The sequence below is a fragment of the Tiliqua scincoides genome, chromosome 2, assembly GCF_035046505.1.
Source record: "Tiliqua scincoides isolate rTilSci1 chromosome 2, rTilSci1.hap2, whole genome shotgun sequence".
Lineage (NCBI taxonomy): Eukaryota > Metazoa > Chordata > Lepidosauria > Squamata > Scincidae > Tiliqua > Tiliqua scincoides.
This window is the reverse complement of record NC_089822.1, coordinates 47,326,813-47,353,076: the sequence shown is the minus strand read 5'-3', so window position 1 is coordinate 47,353,076 and position 26,264 is coordinate 47,326,813. Positions and strand designations below refer to the sequence as shown.

At 45.5% G+C, this 26,264-nt stretch overlaps 1 pseudogene; it reads left to right on the top strand.

Annotated features, from left to right (window-relative positions):
* The first annotated feature begins 1,771 nt into the window (after positions 1 to 1,771).
* Positions 1,772 to 1,888, top strand: LOC136642699 (5S ribosomal RNA; annotated as a pseudogene).
* Positions 1,889 to 26,264: the final 24,376 nt, after the last annotated feature.

Below are 26,264 nucleotides of genomic sequence, written 5' to 3'. Positions count from 1 at the left end.
TGTCTTTTTCTTTCTTTCTTTCTTTCTTTCTTTCTTTCTTTCTTTCTTTCTTTCTTTCTTTCTTTCTTTCTTTCTTTCTTTCAAAGTTTACTGTCTGCTTCAGATAACAACCATTTCAAGGTGTTTAATCCACACACTACTGTACGCTGACTTTTCATTTCACCACAGGAATGCCATCCAGGCTGCCCCAAAGCAGGAGAGTGAGAAGGACGTGCCCTAGTATTTGGGCCAGTCACCACATCATTACAGAATTATTTCCTCAAGGGTCCTATCCTGGGTCATTTTGATACTCCTGGTGTCAGGAGGCTCTTGTCAATTGGAGCCATAACCTTAATGTCACCCTTGTGGGTTCAGCTGGATGTGCTTTTCATTACTTCGTTTTGATCAACTCATAGGCATGTCTGAGGTAATAGCTTGTCATGTAAACACAGAGTTGCAGGCGGCATCTGAACTGAATGGGGGGGAGCTGGTTCACGGAGCTTGCAGTGCATTTGCTTTTGACTGAGAAGCTTTGGATGTTCAAGATGTAGTGGGCTGGGATCACAAAGAAATGCTCACTTTTCCTGTTCTTCATGCTTATTTGTGCAGAGGAGAAAAGCATGAGCTATCTCCATTCCTGGAAAATAGAGTCAGTTCTCTTCGTATACAAATTTGCTATCTGTAAATTTGCTTATCCTTGACAGGCAGAATTGCCACGCACATCTTGTTATCTGCAACTCTGTTCTTGATATCAATGAATACTGTGACAATGTACTTGGGGTGGGGAGCTCAGTGCAGCTATGAGCAGGCAGGCAGGAGCAAGATAAGTTGCAGGGGAAAGAGGCGTGGAGACAGTGTCCTCCTTGTGAACAGAAGGGTCAATTTTTCACATCAAATGGGGCGTTGGTGGAAAATCATCAGGCATATCTGTGTCCACTTCCAGACTTGCCCCACCATTGGGGGCACCATCTCAGGACTCCAGCTGAATCTTTACAACCCTGGTGATGATGAGAGGCTGATGATGAGAGGTCTCTTGGAAGGCTACTTGAGGGCTGCTTTGGGGCTGGTGGAGAAGGAGGGAGGGTGAAGCAACCGCCTCTCCACTTACTGAACTCTGAGGCCTCATTATTGGGTCAGCAACCTTCAACAAGTCGAGGGATAGCCAGCATGGAGGAGGAAGCATCTGATGTTGGAGATGTTGGTGAGCCTTGCTATCACCCAGCCCCATAGCTTCAAGGTAATATTCAGGTTCATAAAGATGTGGTTCATAATGGGGGGAACTATTTTCCCATTTGCTCAATGATTCAGTATCCACTAGGTTTTCCAAGAGCCTCTCTCTCTCTCTCTCTCTCTGAGCCAGGGTGGTGTAGTGGTTTGGGAGGTGGACTTAGACCTGGATGATCCAGGTTCAAATCCCCCCTCAACCACAAAACTTCCTGGGTGACCTTGGGCCAGTCACTTTCTCTCAGCCTCACCTACCTCACAGGGTTGTTGTGAGGACAAGAAAGAGGGGAGAAGCAGCTGTGTAAACCGCCCTGAGCTCTTTGGAGGAAGGGCGGTATAAAAATGTGAAAAATAAAAATGTGGAAAAAAATAGCAGATAACAAGAACTGACTATATGCATTATTGTGGGAATTGTTATTTATGGGAGCTCTTTGAATATTACAAAATATTCCAGGGAACAAGAAACCTGAGTAACAACCTGGCAACATTCAGTATAAGGGGATGAAAAACACCTATGCTAGGCTGACATGTTGCATGGGTGGTGTGGGTTGCAATCATGGTTGGTGTGGGCAGCAACTGTTACCCTGCACATGCCTGATCTCGTCTGATCTCGGAAGCTAAGCAGGGTCAGGCCTGGTTAGTACTTGGATGGGAGACCACCTGGGAATACTGGGTGCTGTAGGTGTCTTTCGAGACTGAAGTTTGCCAACCAATCAAGTACTCAGTTAAGCTGCTTAAATCCTATGAAGTTAATAAGATCTATGCATGTGACTGCCACGGTGGGTGCCATTTTTAATGATTCTTGCAGTAATTTATATAAATCCATTGTTGAGTTGTAGTTGTTCTTACCCCAAAGTAGTAAATACAGTTACTATAATAACCATCTTTCAAAGTTAAGTGTCGTTCAGTGCAATCCTATTTTGTGCTGGAACAGGCAGGCCAGGAGGTCTGCACTGTATCCAGTGCAAGATAGGGACCAGAAGTGGCTCAGCCAGAGGTAAGGGGAAACTCTTCCCCGTACCCCTGGTAAACCACCATTGCCCCATGGGTCTCCTCGGACTTGCACACCTCCAGAGGTAGCATAGGTCTGAGGACAGCAGACCGGCTTGCAGCCCCATTGAGAGACTACTCATGTTACCGGGGGAAAGGGAAGAAAGTCCCCTTAGCCTGAGGAGGCGGCGGCAATGGTGGCAGCGGCAGCTGCCTGGGGCACACTGGATGCAGCGGCAACCATTTTCAGTGTCACTGCAGCCCATGTGCTGGGCAGCTCAGGATTGGGCTGCCCCTTACTTACTTACTTTATTTAAAAGATTTATATCCTGCCTTTCCTATGCCAAAGAAAATGCTCAAAGCGGCTTACAAATTCTACACTAAAACAAATAAATCAAATCATTAATAAAAACCATAAAACCACTATGGGGGCAACTACTCAAAGCATCATTACAGAGGCATGGGGAGGGCAGACGTCAACCCATCACCCAACTGCCAGATGGAACAAAAACATTTTGAGCCCTCAACAGTAAAGCCATGAGGGAGGAGGTAGTTCTTAATTCCCTTGGTAGGGAATTCCATAATTGGGGCACCACTAGAGAGAGAGTGCTTTCCTCTAACGAGAACCTCCTGATCAGTGATGGTGTCAAATCAGATCAGTGAAGGCTTCAGATACAGCTCAAAGAATCAATAGGATATGCATTCTTTTGTTGATATTGGTGGCAACACATGAACTTTTACCCTGTTTTAGAAGAGCACAAAATATCCCTTAAAGCACATGCAGGGTAATTTATTTTTTCAATTGAAACCCCAACCACATCTTTCCTGGGCTGTAAATCTTGTCAGCAGCACAGCCTCTCCTGCCACTGTCCCTGGGGTGGCTCTCAATGCTGTCACTGAGCATTAGTAGAAATATGGGACTTGTTGCTCCCTCCCGCTGCCAGGGAGGTGCCCAGTCCTCTTGGCCCATCTTGCCTATGCACAGGGATAGGCAGTTGTGTACAGCAGGGGTCTGTAACTCTGGGTCTTGTCATTCTTGAGAGAAAATGTCACACAGGGCAACTGTTTCCCTCTTAACAGGCAAGTCCTAGAAAGGGCTTGCATCAGCTCTCTCACACTCTCCTGCTCTAGAAAAGGGCCTGATTCAACAGCTCCGTGTTCAGAATGTTGCTCATTCTCTTCTAACACTTCCAGCAAACAAAGAAATAAGTTTGCACAAACACCCACGTTTAGCCTCCGTTTTCTGTATGGTGATGGGCTTGCAGAAAATATCCCCTCTCAGCCCCCTCCCCCACCTTTGGGCCATGGAAATTAATAGGCCGATACATTTTAAACTATAACCAGAAAAATGTTCTTCAGTGTGGTGGGTAAGAAACAGAGACGGGAAATGCCATGTTGAAATATTACGTCTGCTAAACTTATAAACATCGATGCTTTCCTTATATTCGGACCACCTGGCTCCACATTGTATAAATTGACTGACAGAAGTTTTCCAGCTTTTCAAACAGGGGCCTTTAATAGCCCTGCCTGGAGATGCCAGGGATTGAAACTTGGACCTTCTGCATGCATTGTATCACTGAGATACAGCCCTTCTTTCTCAAAGTCCTGCCATGGACTCAATAGGTAGCCTTAAGAAACCCTCTTTCTTTCAGCATTCCCACATTTGCAATACGGGGAGAATATTTTAGTACCCCCCCCCCCATGTGAGGAGAGTGTGTTCCAACCATCTTGAGAGACATGTCTTCCCCCCACCCCATGTTTGCCTGCTCTTTTCACCATCCCTCTCTCTTTGCTGGAACCTGCAAGAGAAGCCTGCCTCTGTGTGCTCAATATTGACATGCTCAGGTACTCATAAGGATTAGTGAAATAATATTTGCAAAGTGCTTTGAACACTGTGAAGTGCTATATAAGTGCTAAGTATTAATTACTCTTATTTTCTAGGATTATTCTAATTCCTGCTGGCCCAAACAGCAGCATTTCTTACTGAAATGCATCTGTCAGCTAAAGCAGAGAATTCAATAGCAAATACCACACAAACAAAGTATTTAGGGAAGCCTTTGGGGGGGGGGGGCTTACTGTTCCCTTCCCCATTGGAAATCAAGACTGGTCAATTTTTTGAGAAGAAACCACAAGAGGAGTGGATAATTTTGATTCTCTCATCATGTGGCTTTTTTTTTTTTTTTTTTTAAAGATTACCACTCTGTTGCCAGAGCTGTTTTTCCTTTCTTGCTTTAGAAATTAGAAAGTGATTGCAGTCAGCTAAGAGCAGCAGAATAACAGCATGAAGGCCCCAATACCCTGGAGCAGCATCTTTGAGAGCGGAAGGTACAATGTGCTTTAAATCCAGGCAGCCTTCTTGCATTTCGAATAAAATTAATGGGAAATTATTTAGGCATAGCTGAGATTGGGTTTGCAAAACAGCTCCAGCAGGGATAGCTCTCTTATGAAAATACAGCCATTTAGTGATTTTGATGTTACATGCAGGTGCAGTGAAACCTTCGGGCACAACTTGAGTAGGCGAAGCGCTTTTAACCTACAGACCAGGGACAATGCAGTGGGTAGGGAGGCAGGTGAGGCAGAGCCTCCCCATCAAAGTCCTTCGAAAAGCACCGCTGAAGTGTGAGGCATGCAAGCATTCGCAACCCATGTGCAGAGCTCTACCTCGCCTGCCTCCCCACCCACCGCACATCCCTACTACAGTCAGGTGTACATTTTCCAATCAAAACATGAATTCTGTTGACAGCCTGCAATAAGGTCCAGCTGGCCATTCATACTGTCATTTCAGAATTCACTTAAAGTGAACAATTGTATTTATTTATTTACATGTTTACTGTCTGCCTCCAAGGAGCCTAGGGTTGCATAAATGGTTGACCTTCAATTTATCCCCACAATAACCCTGTAAGGTAGGTTAGGCTGAGAGTAACTCCCCAAGGTCACTCAGAGAGCAATCCTAACCAACTTTCCAGCACCAAGGTAAAGACAATGAAACTCCAAGGTAAGGGAACAAACATTGCTTTACCTTGAGGAGGCCTTCATGACTAGCACCCAACTGCAGGATGCAACATGTACCTCACTGGTACAACTATGCAAATTCTGGAAAGTTGGTTAAGATTGCACCCTCAGTGAGCTTCAAGGCATAGCATGGATTTGAACGAGTCTCCTTGGTTCTAGCCCAACAGAAACCAGGCTTTCCAATTTGCCCAAAATGACTTGGTTTTTTGACTTTTTGCTTTTTTTTCACAGGCAAACATTCAGGTCACTTTGGGGCCACCATCAGATCTTGCTGTCAGCTGGGGATGTAACCTATTAATGGCTTTCTAGAGTGTTCTGCTAACTGCTTCTGTTCAATACTCAACTGATGTTTTAAAAAATGCAGTAGATATTACAAAGTCACCATAAGTCTCCAGTTCTTTCCTACAAAAGAAGCCAGGACCTTGCCCTTAGTACCTATGACTTGTGGCAGAATTGGTACCAGTGTCAGCCTCTCTCTTAAGGAAAACAGTGTGGGTGGGCAATTTTAGAAAGGGAACAATGCAAGGGGAAAGGGTCCCCTAGTTGACCATCCCACTCCATAGTTGCATGGGTTCCCCCCCCCCCCCACACACACACAGATAGGTTTGATGCAACCTGTTCTTTGACTCTCAGCCTTTCTCTGTGGGAGCCATCACTGCAAATACTTCCAGCAAGAAGCAAAGAGTTTCAGCTTTTCTTGTGCTTTTCATTTCTTGTGAATTATGTGTGTTACTAAGCACTTGGATACAGCTTTCAGAAATGGCCTTTTGCAGCTTAGTAGAGATACCATTAGCAATTTACAAATATACCCTTCAGAACTCTTCTGACTTGGCAGTATAACGGCATATAATAAACCGACATTAAAATCACACTACGCACCCACTCCCCTCTCAGGGACTGTCTGCGATAGCAAAAAGATGGAGAAACAAATTATTTGCTGGCTTTAATGAACACATCCAGCAATAACAGCAATAGTCGTGGCAACAGGAATGATGAACTTGGTGAAAATATCTGGAGTCTTGTAAACACTTCAGCCTTCTGGCACTGCCCCACTGGGGATATTTACAGCCACAATGTTACAAACAGATACTATCTAATTATGCATATTCAGATTGGATTCTACCACTGAGGGCCTTCATTTACCCTTAATAAGAATTACATTTTTTAAATTCTTAACCCCCACCCTTCAAAGAGAACTGAAAATATATAAAGCTCTCTAAATGTGCCTGCTTCTCAACTTCTCTTTATCTGAGCAATAAAGGATGTTCTTTCTGAGTTGGAAATACATGCAAATCTCCTTCAAGAGCCCACCATAAGGCTGCAGATCTTTCAAGCATGGAATACCTTTGCCACATAAAAAGCTCCTCTATGAGGTCAGCGCTTCTAGAGAAAAAACATGATGATGATTGTATTGGCAACCTTCAGTCTCGAAAGACTATGGTATCGCGCTCTGAAAGGTGGTTCTGGCACAGCGTCTAGTGTGGCTGAAAAGGCCAATCCGGGAGTGACAATCCCTTCCACACCGGGAGCAAGTGCAGTCTGTCCCTGGTCTGTCTCCCTGGCTATGGGCCTTCCTTCTTTGCCTCTTAGCCTCAGACTGTTGGCAAAGTGTCTCTTCAAACTGGGAAAGGCCATGCTGCACAGCCTGCCTCCAAGCGGGCCGCTCAGAGGCCAGGGTTTCCCACTTGTTGAGGTCCATCCCTAAGGCCTTCAGATCCCTCTTGCAGATGTCCTTGTATCGCAGCTGTGGTCTACCTGTAGGGCGCTTTCCTTGCACGAGTTCTCCATAGAGGAGATCCTTTGGGATCCGGCCATCATCCATTCTCACGACATGACCGAGCCAACGCAGGCGTCTCTGTTTCAGCAGTGAATACATGCTAGGGATTCCAGCACGTTCCAGGACTGTGTTGTTTGGAACTTTGTCCTGCCAGGTGATGCCGAGGATGCGTCGGAGGCAGCGCATGTGGAAAGCGCTCAGTTTCCTCTCCTGTTGTGAGCGAAGAGTCCATGACTCGCTGCAGTACAGAAGTGTACTCAGGACGCAAGCTCTGTAGACCTGGATCTTGGTATGTTCCGTCAGCTTCTTGTTGGCCCAGACTCTCTTTGTGAGTCTGGAAAATGTGGTAGCTGCTTTACCGATGCGCTTGTTTAGCTCGGTATCGAGAGAATGAGTGTCGGAGATCGTTGAGCCAAGGTACACAAAGTCATGGACAACCTCCAGTTCATGCTCAGAGATTGTAATGCAGGAAGGTGAGTCCACATCCTGAACCATGACCTGTGTTTTCTTCAGGCTGATTGTCAGTCCAAAATCTTGGCAGGGCTTGCTAAAACGATCCATGAGCTGCTGGAGATCTTTGGCAGAGTGGGTAGTGACAGCTGCATCGTCGGCAAAGAGGAAGTCACGCAGACATTTCAGCTGGACTTTGGATTTTGCTCTCAGTCTGGAGAGGTTGAAGAGCTTTCCGTCTGATCTGGTCCGGAGATAGATGCCTTCTGTTGCAGTTCCAAAGGCCTGCTTCAGCAGGACAGCGAAGAAAATCCCAAACAAGGTTGGTGCAAGAACACAGTCCTGCTTCACTCCGCTTCGGATGTCAAAAGGGTCTGATGTGGAGCCATCGAAGACAACAGTGCCTTTCATGTCCTTGTGGAAAGATCTGATGATGCTGAGGAGCCTGGGTGGACATCCAATCTTGGGGAGAATCTTGAAGAGGCCGTCTCTGCTGACCAGGTCGAAAGCCTTTGTGAGATCTATGAAGGCTATAAAGAGTGGCTGTCGTTGTTCCCTGCATTTCTCCTGCAGTTGTCTAAGGGAGAATACCATATCAGTGGTGGACCTGTTGGCTCGGAATCCACACTGCGATTCTGGATAGACGTTCTTCATGATGTCTTTGCCATTCATACAGTATGTAGAGGACCCAGTTAAATGAATCAACAGCCTTCCAAAAGACACAAAAAGTACACTGTACAGTTTGGCAAGGGTACAGTTTGGCAAACTTTGATCTACCCTGCTCATGTAAAATGACTGTACAAAATATGACACGCATTTACCTCCAGCCCACAAATACCCAACATAGTACAAAAGCATACAGTGTAAAGTCTACCATAATACCCACATTTATTGTAATTTCTTGTCAGGGTTTATATGATTTAAGACCCCAGTTTCAAAGATACAATTAGCTGTATTGTACAAAGAAGCAGAAATGAATTTCTTTGAACCAGAAACTGTCTGTGGTGGCAGGAATATTGAGGCAAGATCTGATTGGCACAAAGAAGATCTACCCCCCCCCCCCGGGAGCAGTTCTAGAAGAAATAAACATCAAAATGAGTGACTTAACAAGGCACTGCAAGCTCATTTGTTGGCAAATTGGATAATCTTACCACACATATAAATATTCCTAAGGAGTGATCTGATATTGTGGACTTGCTGCTATTAAAACAGCATGGATTTAACAGCATGTGGGAAGAAGGTTAAGCAAACATTTTAGCTGTAAAACTCATTAATGAGACACCATAAAATAGAAAATTTGAGTGTGGAAATGCTTGAAAATCAATTTGGCTTCATGATATTTCTGTCCTTAGAAAGTGTGGGAGGTGGTGGGCTGTGTGTGGGGATATGAACTTGTGTCTGATGGTTTTAAATATCTATCAGAATCCTACTTGTCAGGATATCTGGCAAAACTAGACCCAATTATGCATTGCTCAGGATGAGGTGGTACAATTCTGGACTGTTCCAGATCAGACTACAGATCTGGGAGTCATGTTTTTGAATGTTTCCCCATGCAATCCACATACATCCCAACCAAATGCAGAAATTAGCACATTGGAGGAACGATTCATTGCTGTTTACTCCAGGCAGGAGTTCTGCATGGAAAAAATATGATTCCCCACTAGCAATCTGAAGTGGAACAGTCCAGAGTTCTACCTCTGCATTACCACCTTACTCTGCCTAGCGTGTAAACTGGGTCCTATTCATGGAGTGAAAAGCAAGAAGACAAAGCTTTGGCATCATTTCAGGTCAGCTCTGAGATCAAACGTAATACAACAAGTCCTCACTTAAAGTCATTTTGTTCAAAGTCATTTCGTTATAAAGTTGTTGAGGAAGAAAGTCAATTCCTGGCAGGGGCCACTATCTGTGTGGAGTTTGCACATTCTCCCTATGGCTGTGTGTTGGGTTTCCTCCAACCCAAAAAGCTCACATTTATTTCAGTGTGTAATATGAGAAGTGTTTTGGATCTTTTTTCAGAAGTTTGGTGATGTTTTTGTGACCAGAAATCTGTAGGCACGGAACTCTTGTTTATGTATATCAATTAGCCCACGGTTAAATTGGTTTCGTTACAAGTCACTTTGCTTAAAGTTGCAGTTTTCAAGAACTTATTGATGACTTTAAGTGAGGACTTTCTGTATCTTGTTGTCCTCAAAACAAAACTGAGAAACTGTAGCAGTACTTCAAACCCAGATCGTAAATGAAGCCGGATGAAAGTAGTCAGTTAAGGGAGATTAATGCCCACACTTTGGGTTGCTGCGGTCCCTGCACAGATGATGCGTCCCCAGTGCCTGATCAGGGTGAAACATTGTGTTTTGATGTAAGAGGTGCAGGTAATGTTCAAGTAGAAGAGCAGAACACAACAGAATTTTATTAAAACCCAACATGTCTTAAGTTCTATCTAGCAAAGAGCTCCCTTGCGTAGCAAGTATAGGAGTCCACTAGGTTAAACTCTCTCTCTCTTATTGAACCACTGCACCACCGGACATTAAAAGAACAGTGAAGTACCAATGGCTATATTGATCCAGAAGTCAGTCACACAGAATATCCTACAGTGGAATATGGAGAGCTGAGGCAGATGTATGGTGGGGTCTGAATGCTTCCTCAAAATTCAGAAATATGAGGTCCTATAACTGGCTGCAGGATAGTATACTAATACATGGAAGATAGACCTATAACCGTTTTCTCAGTCTCTGCATCCAGTTGCCGTGCTGACTACAGATAGTTGTTGGCAACCTTCAGTCTCGAAAGACTCTGAAAGGTGGTTCTGGAACAGCGTCTAGTGTGGCTGAAAAGGCCAATTCGGGAGTGACAATCCCTTCCACACTGGGAGCAAGTGCAGTCTGTCCCTGGTCTGTCTCCCTGGCTATGGGCCTTTGCCTCTTTGCCTCAGTCTGTTGGCCAAGTGTCTCTTCAAACTGGGAAAGGCCATGCTGCACAGCCTGCCTCCAAGCGGGCCGCTCAGAGGCCAGGGTTTCCCACTTGTTGAGGTCCACTCCTAAGGCCTTCAGATCCCTCTTGCAGATGTCCTTGTATCACAGCTGTGGTCTACCTGTAGGGCGCTTTCCTTGCACGAGTTCTCCATAGAGGAGATCCTTTGGGATCTGGCCATCATCCATTCTCACGACATGACCGAGCCAACGCAGGCGTCTCTGTTTCAGCAGTGCATACATGCTAGGGATTCCAGCACGTTCCAGAACTGTGTGTTTGGAACTTTGTCCTGCCAGGTGATACCGAGGATGCGTCGGAGGCAGCGCATGTGGAAAGTGTTCAGTTTCCTCTCCTGTTGTGAGCGAAGAGTCCATGACTCGCTGCAGTACAGAAGTGTACTCAGGACGCAAGCTCTAGAGTCACATGATGTGGTAACCAGCATGGTAAACCTTCACTAACGTAATCGTTTGTTTTCTGGAATGGCTAGGCATTCCAGTATTTGAACTTGTGGACATTTATTTGTTCCTTTTTTTACCTTGCTTTTTGGCACAGTAGCCCCTAAAGCAGCTTAGAAAGTTAAAACAATGTGAAACAGAAATGCACTATAAAATGGCCAACCTAAAATACAATACATAAAAACCAGTCAATAGATGAAAGCAGAGGGAGGCCAAAAGAAAAGCAAAAAAGTCACATTTTTGCCAGCCATTAAAACATAAGAAGGCAGCTTGAACTTCCAGAGAAGGCCCCATTCCACTTACCCACCAAGCAGCTCTCGGTTGATGTAGGCCAGGGGTGTCCAAACTTTTTGGCAGGAGGGCCACATCATCTCTGACACTGTGTTGGGGGCCGGGGGAAAAAAAATTAATTTACATTTCAAATTTGAATAAATTTACATAAATGAATATATTAGAGATTGAACTTATATGAATGAATGAAGATTTTGCAATAGCTCAAGGCCTATAAAAGACCTTGCACAAAGCAAGGCCAACCTTTCCTTTGCTGCTGCATCACAGATGTGAAACAGCAAGCAGTGGAGGGAGCCTTCGTCCCACAGCTCACGCAAGAGGTCGAACAGTTGGCCACCATGCTGAGAGCAGCTGCATCAGGCAGCAGAAGTCTCTGGAGGGCCAGAGGCTCATTGGAGACTGGGGGCTTCCTGAGGGCCAGATTGGGAGTCCTTGAGGGCCACAAGTGGCCCCAGGGCCAGGGTTTGGGCACCCCTGATGTAGGCACATGAATGAGAGCCTCCCCAGAACATTTAGTGAATTTCTGTCTCATCAGCTCTTGGAAAATGTATAAAATCTGAGTTGAGTGAGATGTATTTTGGACATGTCAGAGAACTAAAGTAATTGGCCAGCTTGCAGAGAAGTCTCCAGCCACCAACTTGTGTGATGGCTTTATCATATCAGGAACCTCTTGGCTTTCATACAACATTGCAGAGATATTTTTCCATCTCCTGCTCAAGAGGCTGATATACTGGACTGCAGTCCAGCTGTTGCTTTGATTTCCTTTTTCCTTACAGAAAGGTCTTGCTTTGGTAGAGACCATTGGAAACTTAACATATCATTTCTGTTATAGGCTTGTCTTCTATGTAGTACCACATTCCCCTGGGGGCTGGGGATAAGAATAGGCCCTCTGTTTGGCTGTACTTGTCGTAAGAGGCGACTAAACAGCCACCGGGTAGATGGGACTCGTTAGCCTGGGAAGGCGGCTCATCTGAGAGAAGGAAAACTCCGATCCCAAACCTCCACTGCCTTGTGGCTACATCCAGTTATGGAAAAGGCTTCAGGAGTCAACCTCGAGGCAAAATCCGGAGCCGGATCCCTGAGGCAGTTCATGGCTGAACACAGTCACGTTCTGGCAACTCCTGCGACGCCACTGGAACCAACCGTATTGGCCTCTGCCTTTCCATTGGACCATTCCAGCGATGTGGAGCGGGGGGATTTGCTGCATGGGTAACAGCCTATCCTCCATACCTACTTTACCCAGGCTTCGCGCACCGGAGAGGACACTCTGTTCCAGAACCACCATTCAGAGCATGACACCATAGTCTTCCGAGACTGAAGGATGCCAACAAGTACCACATTATAATGCAACCAGTTATATATAGATTGAGCAAGTTGAGTGTGTATGTGTGTGAGGAGTTGGTCCTATAGTTACCTATAATTTGGCCCTGCTGCCACAAGTCTCCTCAGGAGTCAGGGTCTCCTCAAGAGCAGGGGTCTCGTTAGGAGCAGGGTAAGAGACTAAATACTGCCCAGATCTCAGGCCGATTACATGGCTGGAAGGGGTGGGGCCAGCTGTACTGGCTGTAGGGTTCTTAAGGAACCTGGCAGGCAGAGGGAGAGGATGGTCCTACCTGGCCTCCAAACCAGAGGAGAGAACATGGGGGAAACTGTTGCTCTGGGCCCTGCCCATTACCTGTCCCTGGCCTGGAAGGGGCTGAAGAAGTAAACTCTGGCAGGGTGTGAGGACCACCTGACCCCTGGCTGCCCAAGGGTGCATGGTGCCCAGTTCCACTGGGACCTGGGGACAGCCCCTGGGAACTCATCCCATTCTACAGACCCTGGAGGAAGCCTTCCAGTGGCAGTTCCTCCATGGCTGCCAGCCCAGGCTGGCAGGGACAATACCACCTGTCTACCGCCAGAGGTGATAAGCCCACAAGGGGGCAAAGCTCCAGACATCATCTACCTGTCTGTTCCATCCAGATGCCTGTTCCTGTGACTTGCAACAGGAGAAGGTCTTTTTTGACAAGGACTATCAGCAAAGACTATTGGATGCCCATGATCCCTGTGACATAACAGGACCGGGTGCAGACCTCTATAGTGACTATTGTACCAGTGTGATTCTGTGGACAGGGCCAATGAATGTGGAAGCCTTAAGAGGAATAAACTGCTTGTGCCGACCTCTCCAGAGAACTTCTTGCCTCCTCCTTGGCCAGGGTAAGTCAGGAAAGCTCCCAACCCTTGACAGTAGAGCCCCAACCCAGGGGAAAGCCGAGAGGGCCCCTGCTATGGATGCAACAGGATCTTAGGGAAAGATTTGTTTTTCTTAAAAGGAAACTTGGGGGAGGGGGAGAGAAGCTTGGGGGAAATGAAGCTTCACCCTGCTTCATTTGGGTTCCATTTACAGTATTATCTAAACTGGTCGACTCTTTTCTGAAGGTTCAGGGCCTTGCAAAAATTCTGGGGGTTCACTAATAATGAGGGGTTTCTTAACTTGATAATACACCTCAGGCTGGACAGAGAACTAGCATTTCTGTTCTTTCATGCCATATACCCATGGGGTCTTTAAGCAAAATATGCTTTACCTGATTCCTGGCACTTGACTAAACCAGATGTGAAAGTTTCACTTTTTATTCATCCTGCCACATTTTCATACTTGAGACTCGGTAATGTTTTGATTTCCTCTGATCTTGTCAGTCTCACCACTGGTTCTTTAACCATCACTCCCCATACTCTTGTCGTGACACAGGTTCAGTGGACAGATCCTCAGCCATTTACTGCTACCTATAAGTTTAAAAAGTGTTCTCAAACTGGATCATTGTGATGCCCCAGCCTGAGGGCCCTGGACTCTGTTCCCTTAAGGGGCAGGGGCAGGGGGAAGGCAGTGATGTGACTCCTCGAATTGCATTGGAAAGGGGGGTGCAGGGGCCAGCATGCACTTACCAGTCCTTGCAGCAGTCTCCCAGGGTGCAGGGAGCCCTATGCAATCCTCTGCAGGGCTCCCCGAGCTTTAGAAATTGAAAGTGGAGCAATTGTTCCCCTCTTCTGGTTTGTGATCGCAAACTGGAGCGGTGCGACTGCTCCACTTTCATTTTTTGAAGGTTGCGGAGCCCTGAGGAGGGCCATGCAGGGCTCTCCGCACCCCTCTCCATGCCAGCCCTTGCACCCCCTCAGTGATGCCATCCTCGGGATCACATTGTTGCCTTCTCCCACTGCCTTCCACACACTTACAATGGTTCTTAAGCTCCCTGGGAGTTTGAAAACTGCTGGGTTAAATCAAGTCTTGCTCAGCATACAGATGCCTCTAACAAAAATTAAGGAAGGACTGGAAAAATATTTCAGCTCAATGCTATGAACGTCACCACTGTCAGTGTAACCTGGAGTGCCATACAAGGTCGCTGTATTACCACCCAATCCTATACATGTCTACTCAGAAGTAAGTCCCATTACAGCCAATGGGGCTTACTCCCAGTAAGCGTGGATAGGATTGCAGCCTTAGTGAATACAGTTAAAAATGCTGCACAGGCAGAGGCTCAGTGCATATGTTATACTGAAATTGTAAAATTGGAAGCCCTTCACAAAACCACGGGGAGCAAAAAAATTTATGCTTATCTCATAGGGAAGCGTAAAGAATTGGTAACTCTTGAATCTGCAAAGATCAATAAATCTCTTACTTATATAGCTCAAAAATGTTACTAATTTGGCAACAAGAATTCAAAGCTCGTCACAAAACAGGGTGTTTTTTTTAAAGCAAGCTTGCAATAGAATTCACAAGTGATGGTGATAAGCTGTTTGTTGCCCAAGACATTTGTAATTGATTTGCTGATTTTTATCCTTGTTGGTACACTTCTTGAGAGCAGACCCTGATAAGATTGAAGATTTGCTTGATAGGTCAGGCCTAAAATTTCAAGAGCCTGAGCATTTAAGCATTCTTGAGTAGGGTATCACTGAAAAGGACTTTTTTAGAATTGGGAAAACTGCCAATCTCTAAAAAAAACGAGTGGCCTCAGTGAGATTTCTTTTAAAGTTATGGATGTCCTTGTGGGTGCAATCCTAACTTGAGCTGAAACAGGCAAGCCAGGAGGTTTGCCCTGTATCCAGTGCAGGATTGTGGCCAGAATCGGCTTAGCCAGAGGCAAGGGGAAACTTTTTCCCTTATCCCTGGGTAAGGGCTGCTGCATCTATGGGTCTCCTCAGACTTGCACCACCTCAAGAGGTAGGCGCAAGTCCGAGGGGAGCGGAGCAACTTGAAGCCACTCCATTCTCCCCGGGGACAGGGGTTGGGATCCAGCATAACTGCCAGATCCCAGCCCCGCCTCCCGCTCCCTGCCAGCCTGCCTCTGGGGCTGCCCATTGCCCTCCCTCCCCCTGCCCAGGAATGCCCCCCTCCCTGCCTCCCCCACACCTACCTGTCACCCTTGTTCGTCCGAGCCGATGCAAGGAGCCAGGAGGAAGCCGGCATGGAGGCCTCCATCGGCCTCCGCTGGCCAGCACTTCTGGGAGTGCCAGCCTGGCTTCCTCCCATGGAGGTGCAAACGTGCTCTACGGCATGTTTGTGACCCTCCTAGGTCAGGAGATTAGGTCAATCCTAACATCAGGTTAGGATTGCATCCTGTTCTCACATGTTGCTCTTTTTAAATAACACCTTCACAGAAGAACCCATATCTGAATTGTAGCGGATATCATGCCTCATAGTGATTCCAAAAGTGGAGGGGGGGATATCTATGAAATGTTGAACTTTTCAGGTCAAACACACTGCTAAATAAAAATTGATTCCCACCTCCTCCCCACCCCCAGATGGATCGAATTTATCTCTCATCACATCCATCCCATTAAGCTGACTCAATCCCAGGCAGGCAAATATCTGACCCTTGTCTATAGGATACTTAATTTGTTTTTTGGGCAAAGAGGTGTCAGTGTTGGCTTATTATCCTTTAACTGCATCCCCATAAGACTTTTGAATGCTTTGAAAGCATTCTTTTAAAAAAACAAAAACTGAAGCTGTTAAAGAAGATGTAGATATGCAATAAATTCCTTCACTCAATTAAGCCCTAATCCTAACCAAATGCATGAGCACCAAGGAGGTGAGTGCTGCATCCATGATGGGAGCACAGGCTGGACACAAGGGCCATCAATCCCCCCACTCCCATTTTGCCTCCATCTGTGCTAACCTCCCCACCCAGAAACTCCTCTGTTCCTCCCCATCCTTCCCATTGCCTACCCTGACTGCTGGTTTATTGGGCACCTGTGGACAGTGTCTTAGCTGCTGACAAGTGTGCATGGCTGTCAGCGACTACACTGGTGGCCTCATTACTCTCACTGGTGACATTGGCAAGCATGACATTGCATGCCAGGATTCCAGTCACTTCCACCTGGATGCTGCTGCCTCCACCAGCGGAACATGAATTCCACTGGCAGAGCATTTTTAATAGAACTGGGCTGCCCATCAATTATGCTGGTTCTAATATGGTAGTCCACACTAGTGCTTTGGTGAGATGAAATGTTATAGAGGCATCTAGCAAAGCTGCCCACCGTCTCCCTTGTAATCTGTGTTCCCTTGAGTCCTTGGCAAATGTAATTTCATGATTATTCTAACATCCAGGGCTCCTTGCACTTCATGAATCATTTTGCTGGTGAAATTTTTTCTTTCTGTGTGAGGACAGTCCTCTGCTGGTTGATGTCTTGATAGCCGAGTATGCCATGCCAGTGTATAGCTATTACGGGCACCACTTTGGAAATCTATCCTGCCTTGTTCCGTTGCTGGCAGGTTAAGCTACCCCCCCCAACCCTATTCACAGATTCGGGAGCTGCTGGGGTTTCCAGGAGTCTAACAGCCCAATTCTGAGCTTCCTGGCACCTCATGGAGTACCAGTGCCAAAATGGCTACTGCTGTACCCAGTGGGCAGTGGGAAGCAACTGGAGCTCTCCTTGGGAAAAGTGGACTTTTATCCCCTTCCCTCCGGAAAAGCCCCAAGCCCCACAATGGGGCTTTTCAAGTCAGGAACCAGTGGAGCAGAGCTCTGCCAATCCCAATCCCTCCCACTCTGGTTCCTCCTCCTACCCATCCTCCCCCACCCTCCCCCTGCCCCCCAGAGGCCACACTACCTCCCGGCAGTTGAACTTACCCCCAGTGGTGGCTTGTCCTCTCCTTAACATAAGAGCCCTGCTGGATCAGGACAAAAGCCCATCTAGTCCAGCTTCCTATATCTCACAGTGGCCCACCAAATGCCCCAGGGAGCACACAAGACAACAGACACAACCTGCGTCCCTGTGCCCTCCCCTGCATCTGGCAGTCAGAGGCAGCCTGCCTCTACCTCTGCCTCTGCACATACCTACTATGACTTGTAACCCATAATGAACTTCTCCTCCAGGAATTTGTCCAATCCCTTCTTAAAGGCATCCAGGCAAGATGACATCACTACTTCCTGTGGCAAAGAGTTCCACAAACTAATTACACGTTGGGTAAAGAAATATTTTCTTTTGTCTGTCTGAACTCTCCCAACACTCAACTTTCATGGATGTCCCCTGGTTCTGGTGTTTTGTGAGAGGGAAAAGAGTGTCTCTCTATCCACTCTGTCCATCCCCTGCATGATTTTGTATGTCTCAATCATGTCCCCCCTCAGGTGCCTCTTTTCTAGACTGAAGAGGCCCAAATGCTGTAGCCTTTCCTCATAGGGAAGGTGTCCCAGCCCAGTAATCATTTTGGTTGCTCTCTTTTGCACCTTTCCCATCTTCACTATATCCTTTTTTAGCTGTGGCGACCAGAACTGGACGCAATACTCCAGGTGTGGCCTTACCATTGATTTGTACAACGGCATTACAATATTAGCTGTCTTATTCTCAGTGCCTTTCCTAATGATCCCAAGCATGGAATTAGCCCTCTTCACCGCCACCACACATTGGGTTGACACTTTCATCGAGCTGTTCACAAGGACCCCAAGATCTCTCTCCTGGTTTGTCTCAGACAGCTTTTTTTTTCCTTTTTTTTTTTTTTTAAGGTATTTCTATACCGCCTTTCTTGGTCCTCAGATTTCTCCTCGGACTTTATTCAAGGCGGTTTACATAGGCAGGCTAATTAAATCCCCGTAGGGATTTTTACAATTTGAAAGAAGGTTCTATCTTTCAAGAAACCACAACATTCAGTTGTTTCTTTCTGATCTGGTCACAACATTCTGGCCTCCATCCTCCCACGCTCAGAGCAGATGGAATAACTCGGCTCAGCTTGTCAGCTGCTTCAAGGTTGCATGGTGCCGGTGGCCTCGAACTGGCAACCTGCGGATGTTATCTTCAGGCAAATGGAGGCTCTACCCTCTAGACCAGACCTCCTGCCTGGTCTAGAAACCAGGTTTCTAGCTCAGAAACCATTAGCCTATATGTAAAGTTTGGATTCTTTGCCCCAATGTGCATGACTTCACACTTGCTTACATTGAAACACATCTGCCATTTTGCTACCCATTCTCCCAGTTTGGAGAGATTCTTCTGGAGCTCTTCACAGTTGTTTCTGGTCTTCACCACTCGGAAAATTTTGTCATCTGCAAACTTGGCCACCTCGCTGCTTAGCCCTGCCCTCCAGGTCATTTATGAACAAGTTGAAAAGTACAGGTCCCAGGACAGATCCTTGGGGCACTCCACTTTCTACCTCTATCCACTGTGAAAATTGCCCATTGACACCCACTCTCTGCTTCCTGGTCTTCAACCAGGTCTCAAGCCAGGAGAGGACATGCCCTCTAATTCCCCGACTGGAGTTTTTTCAGTAGCCTTTGGTGAGGGACCGTGTCAAACGCTTCTGAAAGTCCACATATATAGTATCCATGGGTTCTCCTGCATCCACATGCCTGTGAACTTTTCAAAGAATTCTAAAAGGTTCATGAGGCAAGACTTGCTCAGTGCTGGGCCCAGTGCCTGACTGGTGCGAGCTCAGCACCGGTGCTTACTTTACAGGTGCTGTGAATGTGGTTTACAGCACATTTATGACACCTAGCACTGGTGCTAGGCTCAGTGCCAGCACTGGTCAAGTTCAAGACTGGGCCCTAACTCTTGTGGATACCAAGAACTGACTGTTTAATATAAATCTACTCAACACAACAATTGTTTTGACTGCATGGAGAATGACTGCATGGAGAATGATCATACCAGTGCCCTCTGCTATTGGTATCCACTGCTGCTAGTGTTTCATATGATCAGAAATAAGATTATACTGTACCTTCTATTTGATCGGAAAAATGGGTCAACTAGTCAATTGAGAACATAACTGTAAGTAGCATATATGTCCACTGTTCATAGTTCATAACTGATGGCAGATCTTTGAACTAGACTTGAGTTTAGTAGTAAAGAATAATTTTTACATTTCTCAGCTAGGTTTGCACATTTGTAAAATTGAGTGAAATACGTAAGTGTTCAAAGTGATATGTTATTAATGTATGCAAAGTATCTTCAGATCCTCAGCAGGAAGGTAAGTGCAAATTAGCACTTTTAACATTTAAGATCCCAGCGAAGAGCATTTATAATTATGTATTCACAAGTAAAATATCTCACAAAATTGAGGAAGGCCATTTTGTGTGGGAACTCAGTTAAATCCTCAAGCCACTATGTTTTCTAATATCAGTCCCCTATTACTCAGCAGGGGGATATCAAATGGTGCAACAATGAACTGAGAAGATTTCCAATAAAGCAAATATTTATATGGAGGGAGAGAGTGCTTCTTTTTGTTAATATGAAAAAGTATCCCCCAGTGCCTCACAATTCTCTGCTGCCTGAACTCCTTGCTTTGTGGAAAGTATTCATTGTTTTTTTAAACAGTCTTTACTGAATTGCAAGTTTCCTATTCATTTATTAGTCCTTTACAAAGCATCCAAAGAGTTTTATTTGGAAATGTACTGTGGGAGGGGAAGATTAAATGGAATCCTGGCTGTATTCAATTTCTCCAGCTTGGGAAGATTTTATACCTTCTTGATGCTGGTGACCAGCTGAGATTAGTGTCTTCCACTTCCTTTGCTCTGTGTAAACTCAAAGCTAAAGAAAATTAAAATAAAGGTCATTAGATTCAGCTTCATTTCTCGCTAAAACATCCTGCCCATATGTTTGCTGCTTTCTGCTGCACTCTCCTCTTGTTTGTCCCTACTCGGTCTAATATAATCAGCTTTTATTTGTGTTCTGTTATTAACCATGGTGTGGTTTTCCCAAGCATGGACTCCAAGTAGAAAGCACTGCACAGTACTTCATGTGAATCAATAAGAAGTGATGGCATAGTTATAGTGTGCATCTATCAGCACATGTGAACATATGTTAATATAATCGAATTGAATGGAGTGTTCATTTTAAGATATGGAGAAAACTATAACTGAATTAAGAAGAAACAAGCATGATTCTAGTTTTGTGCAAGATGCGAAAAATAACCTTTCCTGATATTCCCCTTTTGCTGGCTCTGTTCTGCAGACAGTGCTCTGGGGACAGCAAATATGTTCTGTCACACAACCTCACTGCCAAAAGCGTAGTCAGACTCTATAATAAGTCTCCAAGCAGCTATTGTCTGAGGCATTACCTACAAAACCCAAAAGTGTGGAATACTCCTGTCTGTGGCAATTTTTGGTTTTCCGTCCAAGTGAAACTAGGAGCGAAGCTGTGAGTTTTGTATTTTTTCTTCTAAGCGCATATTGATTATGATTTCCCAGCATCCTTAGAAGCTACTAGATAGATGTGCATCATGAGCAACAAATCCAGCTTGTAGGGCTGCCAGCTGTCACACTGGCATCATACTTTGGTCACTTAATGGCATATAATTCCCTAGATGATACCTCTCTCTAGAAGGAAAATGTCCCCAAGAGTTGCATCCACTCAGGCAGTTACCAAAGGAAAGTGTACCTCAACTGATGTAATCTGCCCATGAGGCAAAACATTAGGTGGTCAGTGAATGCCTTACCAAACAATGTCCAACCTTCTCAGGCTTTTACTTCAGAGTGAAGAGGGAGGCACCTTCCCCTTGGATATTACAATTGACCTTTAGGCTGCAATGACTGGGCACAGTCAGAAGTTTGTATTAAAGAATATCTATATAAAAAGATGTGAAAGGGGAAAAAAATGATTCTATGCAGCAATATGTACGAGTGGATACCATTTTTGTCACACTGGAACAGACCTATGCCTAGAGAAAACATAAGGCAGGATTCCCCTTCCCAGATTTGAATATGAATGAATAATGGTTATGCAGCATTTGGCTCATGTTTGGAATAGTTTTTTATATTTTAATTTTACATTTTGTATGTTTAACTTTTTAAACAAGTATGTAAAAGAAAAAGAATACCTAATCCATAGTCTTAGTTACAGCAAGGCCATAGCAATTGCTAGGGGTTTTTCAACTTGAACCCCATGTGAATTGCAAAGGATTCTGGGACACAGTCCAGGGTTCATACAGAGCACTAGCTAGACCTGTGTTGTATCTCAGTGTTGTCCTGCATGAACTGCACATGGTTGCACATAGCAAGAGACATGGCTGGATAAGTCCAGGGTGGCTTGAATTGAGTCGCAAGTCTCCACCCCTGTGATGCGACTTGAAAACTAGTTGTAACAGGAGGACTTTCTGAGTTGCCCAGAGCATTTTTGCCACTTGAAAAGACTTGAGTCTCAAGTTGTTCCCTTTTAAAAGGCTGCCACAGCTCTGCTGAAGGAAATGGGGCTGCTGCCAGGCTGTGTGTGTTTCAGATTTCCCTTTAAACACTCCCTTACTGTCCCCACCCACCCCATCTAAGGCAGCAGTGCGGAACTTCCATTCCTTTCCCCTGTATGATCCCACCGCAGTCACAATGAAGAAAACCCACCACATCACAGGCATGGGGGGGACCTGGGAGGGAGGGAGGATGCATCCCTGCTTGGCAAGGCATGGGGACATAAGATGGGGGGAAGCCCACAGGTAAGCCCTTGTGAGCTTAGCCACAGTCCAGGTAGCCTGAATCAAGGAAGGCTGGAGACAGAGACATACTGCTTAGATGCACAGGCATCCAAGAAATGAGGCAGTTTCAAGCATCAAAGAAAGGAGGGGTATTCTGGGGGGCCAAAGTACCCACTATCCAGGCATCCAATAATAGCAGTCCATCAGCCTGACAGCCTGGACAGGGGAGAAACCTCTGCATGTCAGGCAAGCAGCACATAGTCAGAAATGACACACCTCAGGTCTGCAACCAGCATGTGTTACACCACTCAGAGACACACCTGACCTGTAGTGTGAACAGGAGGTGTCAGATTTGCTGGACCCACCCCAGCCCTCTCCTCCACCCCCACAATCAGCAGCAGCAGGGAGGGTGCTTGCTTGCTTGCTCTTCTTGTACCTTGTTAAAACTTTGGCTGCCTATCACAATCTCTAAAAGAAAGTAGTATACTGGTGCCTACTAGGCTGGCTGATGAGGAGAGATCAGACTGGATACAAGGAACCCCACATAAGCTAAAGCTAGTCTGAAGCTATCTGGCTGCTATTGAAATACTTTTAGGAAACACTATGCATCCTATTAAAGCAACCCTGCCCTAAGTAGAAAGAAAAGTAACCCCTAAGCAACCCCTGAGTAGAATAAAACAACCCTGCCCTGAACAGAATAAGAAGCACCCTCCCCCCCCCCCGAAAAAAAGATAGGCACAGCTGCTGTGGCTGCTGCTTCTGCTGAAGTATATCCCAAAGATGCCTTGCCCTGCATGGTTGCCTAGCCAAAAAACTAAAGAAGGTTGCCTGTCTGGATGGAAGCTATGCTGGGAACATGAGAAAGAGTGCAAGATAACTATTTGCTGCAGCAATGGAATGAGGATGTGAAATGTGGGTGGCTCTTCTTCTTTTGCTCCAAGAATAGCTTCCCCTCCCCCCCGGCTTCCCTCATCTCTTCCAGCCCTTTCTCCTGCTTGCAAAACCCGCTTGTCCCTATGGCAAAAAATGGCTGCTCCTGTTCTCCTCCCTCTCTGGAGACACACCCTCTGTCCAATGGATGGTCCAGGGGAGAAGAAGTGCCTCCCTCCCCTGGGTTCTATACATGCGCAAGGACATGGACTACTACGCCACCTAAAATGATACTTCTGCAAAAGTTGTTACAAGTCCTGCATCAGGAGACTCTGCAAGTTTTAATTCCCAAACCAAAAAAAAGTTAACCATTTCAATCCAGTCCCCCAGGCCCTGTGTCTGAACAACGTACCCTGCTGCTGGTGCTGGACTGCTGCTCATGCACTTACAATTTAGCTTCCAAATTGACACAAGAGGTTTTTATGGGTGAGATGGAGGTGGTGCAAACTGTAGCCATTTGTGGGCAACTCGAGTCACCCAAGCCTATGGCGAATCACAAGGCAAGAGTCCCAGACTTACGTGTTTTGCAGAGTCATTTGTGGAGTTTACTTGAGTCTTGATGAGTCACCGAAAAATACACATTTTTTTGACTTGGACTTGACTCATCTGACTCCCATCTGAGTCATCTGAGTTCCCATCCCTGGCAGGAGAATGTTAACAGTGGACAACACAGACTCTCAGAGATGTTTGTCTGCTGATAGTGAAACCCTCATTGAAGAGTCCTACAAGTTTCATAGGAACACCAGAATTCCCTAGAATGCAATTTGAAAACCACTGATACACAAATAAAAAATAATTGCCCATAGATGTAGTTGTAACAAGTGTATCTTTGGAATTTCCCTACAGATTATTTCTAAATCAAATTCTCTGCTTGTAAAAAAAATGTTAGATTGATATGTCCTATTTTTGTAGAGAAGCAAGTAACTTGCAGTAGCAGTTAACATTGCCTAACATTCATTTTTTGTTGAGTGACAGCATCCCCAATGGAATCTTCATGATCCATGAACCTTCAGTCCTTAGCTATCTATTGAAATTTTCAAACAAACGTTTTTTGTTGGGTTTTTTTTTGTAATAGACTCCCCAGCCATATGTAGTAACAAATCTCAGTCAATACTATTTGGGGCTGGATTTAAATTGGGATCCAAATTCAAAGAACACCTTACCATTATTACCAACCCTTTGAATGGCTCAGGCCCCTAATATATAAAATTTCCTTACACATTTCTCTGCCTATTACCTTTAGGAACAGACTTGGCAGTCAAGGCTTGTATTGCTTAATGATGTTACAAATAAAAGGCACATGCCATTTGGGGATAAATTAGCACAAAAATTGCATCCATGTAATTGGAAGTAAATAATGGCACCATTCTGCTCAATACTGCTCTGGCCTCTGTTGGACAATCGTGTTCAGTTTGGATTGCAACAAATTAAGAAGGTTTGGAGAGGTTTCAGAGAAAAAGATAAAGTGTTTAGAATGCAATATATAAAGGGGGAGAGAAGAGGGAACTGAGGACATTTATCACTGGGAAGAAGAGCTAAGATGAGTGTTATTACTTTTGCACTTGGAAACCAGCAGTAGTCTCTTGGTACAGAATTAATCCTCCTATACAGTCCTTGAGCCTCTCGCACCAAGATGACAAAGAGGGGAGACATCCAGACTCTGGAGCAGGTGGACAGAGGTCCAAAGGGTCAGAGGCAGGTGACATGGTCTAAGGTGGGCTGGTGATCAGGTTCTGAAGCAGGCAGAGAAAGAAGTGCAGCAAGGTGGTCTCAGTGACTACTCAAGGGAGGAATCAAGCCTGGCTGATAAAAAGAGTAGCCTGGCCCCCAATGGTTCCTCAGGGCATTGAAGCTGAAGAGCATCAGTACAATCTCTGATTGTTTTATTGGTGAAATAGAACAGAGATCAGGCAGATAACTCCATCTGAATGGACATTGCCTCTGTGGGACAGAGCATAAGATACCTGGGTCTTACTAGCTCAGTTCCAAGCTTGAGACCTTTGCACATCTTATTCAGGTGGTGATTTACATAGGTAAGCTGTAACAATTCATCACCATAGACATTTTGCTTCTGGTAAAAGGAGAACTTTCATTTAATGTGAGAGGGGCTGCAACCTACTAATAGAGCATGTGGTTTGAATGCACTAGATTTTGTGTTCAATCCCTGACATGGTCTGACTCAGTATAAGGCAGCTTCATATCTATGTTGGTATGGGTTGGTCCCAATCATCTCAGGCTCCAAAAGGTGCTACTGGATGGTGTCGACTCAGCACTCTGACCTTTAAGGTGTATGGTGCCACAAGGCTCAATTATACACCCCATGCTGTTTAACATCTATATGAAGCCACTGAGAGAGGTAATCCAGAGATTTTTCTTAATATGTGCAATGACAAGCTCCTGCCCATAGACTGACAATCTAAACTAAACAGACACATCAAGGAACAGGGAGGAACAGGGAATAAGAAAAGATGAGGTCTAAGGAATACCTGCCAGCTCTCGCTGTTTGACCTGAGAATACATTGCTAAGTTATTAAGACGTATAGCAAACACAGAGTTTTTGTGCTGTTTTTTTTTAATGCTCTATTTTTGCCTCTTTGGTAAATTTATTTTGAATATACAAAGTCTCTCTCAAAAAATGTACACACATTTCAATGACCTCCAATTTTTAATTACTTCATTGTAGAAATCCTGCAACACTCAGTCATCTAAGGGAAGCAACTGAGATGTGTGGAACCATCCCAGCACACACATTGGTGGAAGTCTGCAGGTTCCTTAGGGCTCATCTGTCCAACTTCCCGGTGCCAATGTAGCTGCAGTGCAGTCCCAAAGTAAAGGAACAAACATTTCCTTACCTTTAGGAAGCCTCTGTGACTACCACCCCCCAGCGCAGGATGCCATGCATGCTTCATTAGAATTGTTGCATCTGTCGTGGAAAGTCGGACAAGATCGGGCCCTTAGTCAACAATATCAGCAGTGTATAGACACCAGTGGGGAACATTTCAAGCACCTGGTATAATTGATTGATTGATTTTGATTTGGGTCAAGCAGCTGCTTCTGTGTACACCATATGCAGTGTACATGTGAATTATGGTATATGTTTGAATTATAATAAATGTGACACTACAGGTAGAGCCTGTTTATCAGTGGATTTTACATCTGTGAATTGGGCTTAATGCAGGTCCTCTGGACCCGCACTGGGCCAGACTCAGCCCCACCTGAAACCCATGAAGGGGTTTATCTGCAATTTTCAGTATCCACAGGGAGTCCAAGAATGGATCCCCTGTGGATACTGAGGCCCCACCTTTATAATGTTTGCATAAATTTT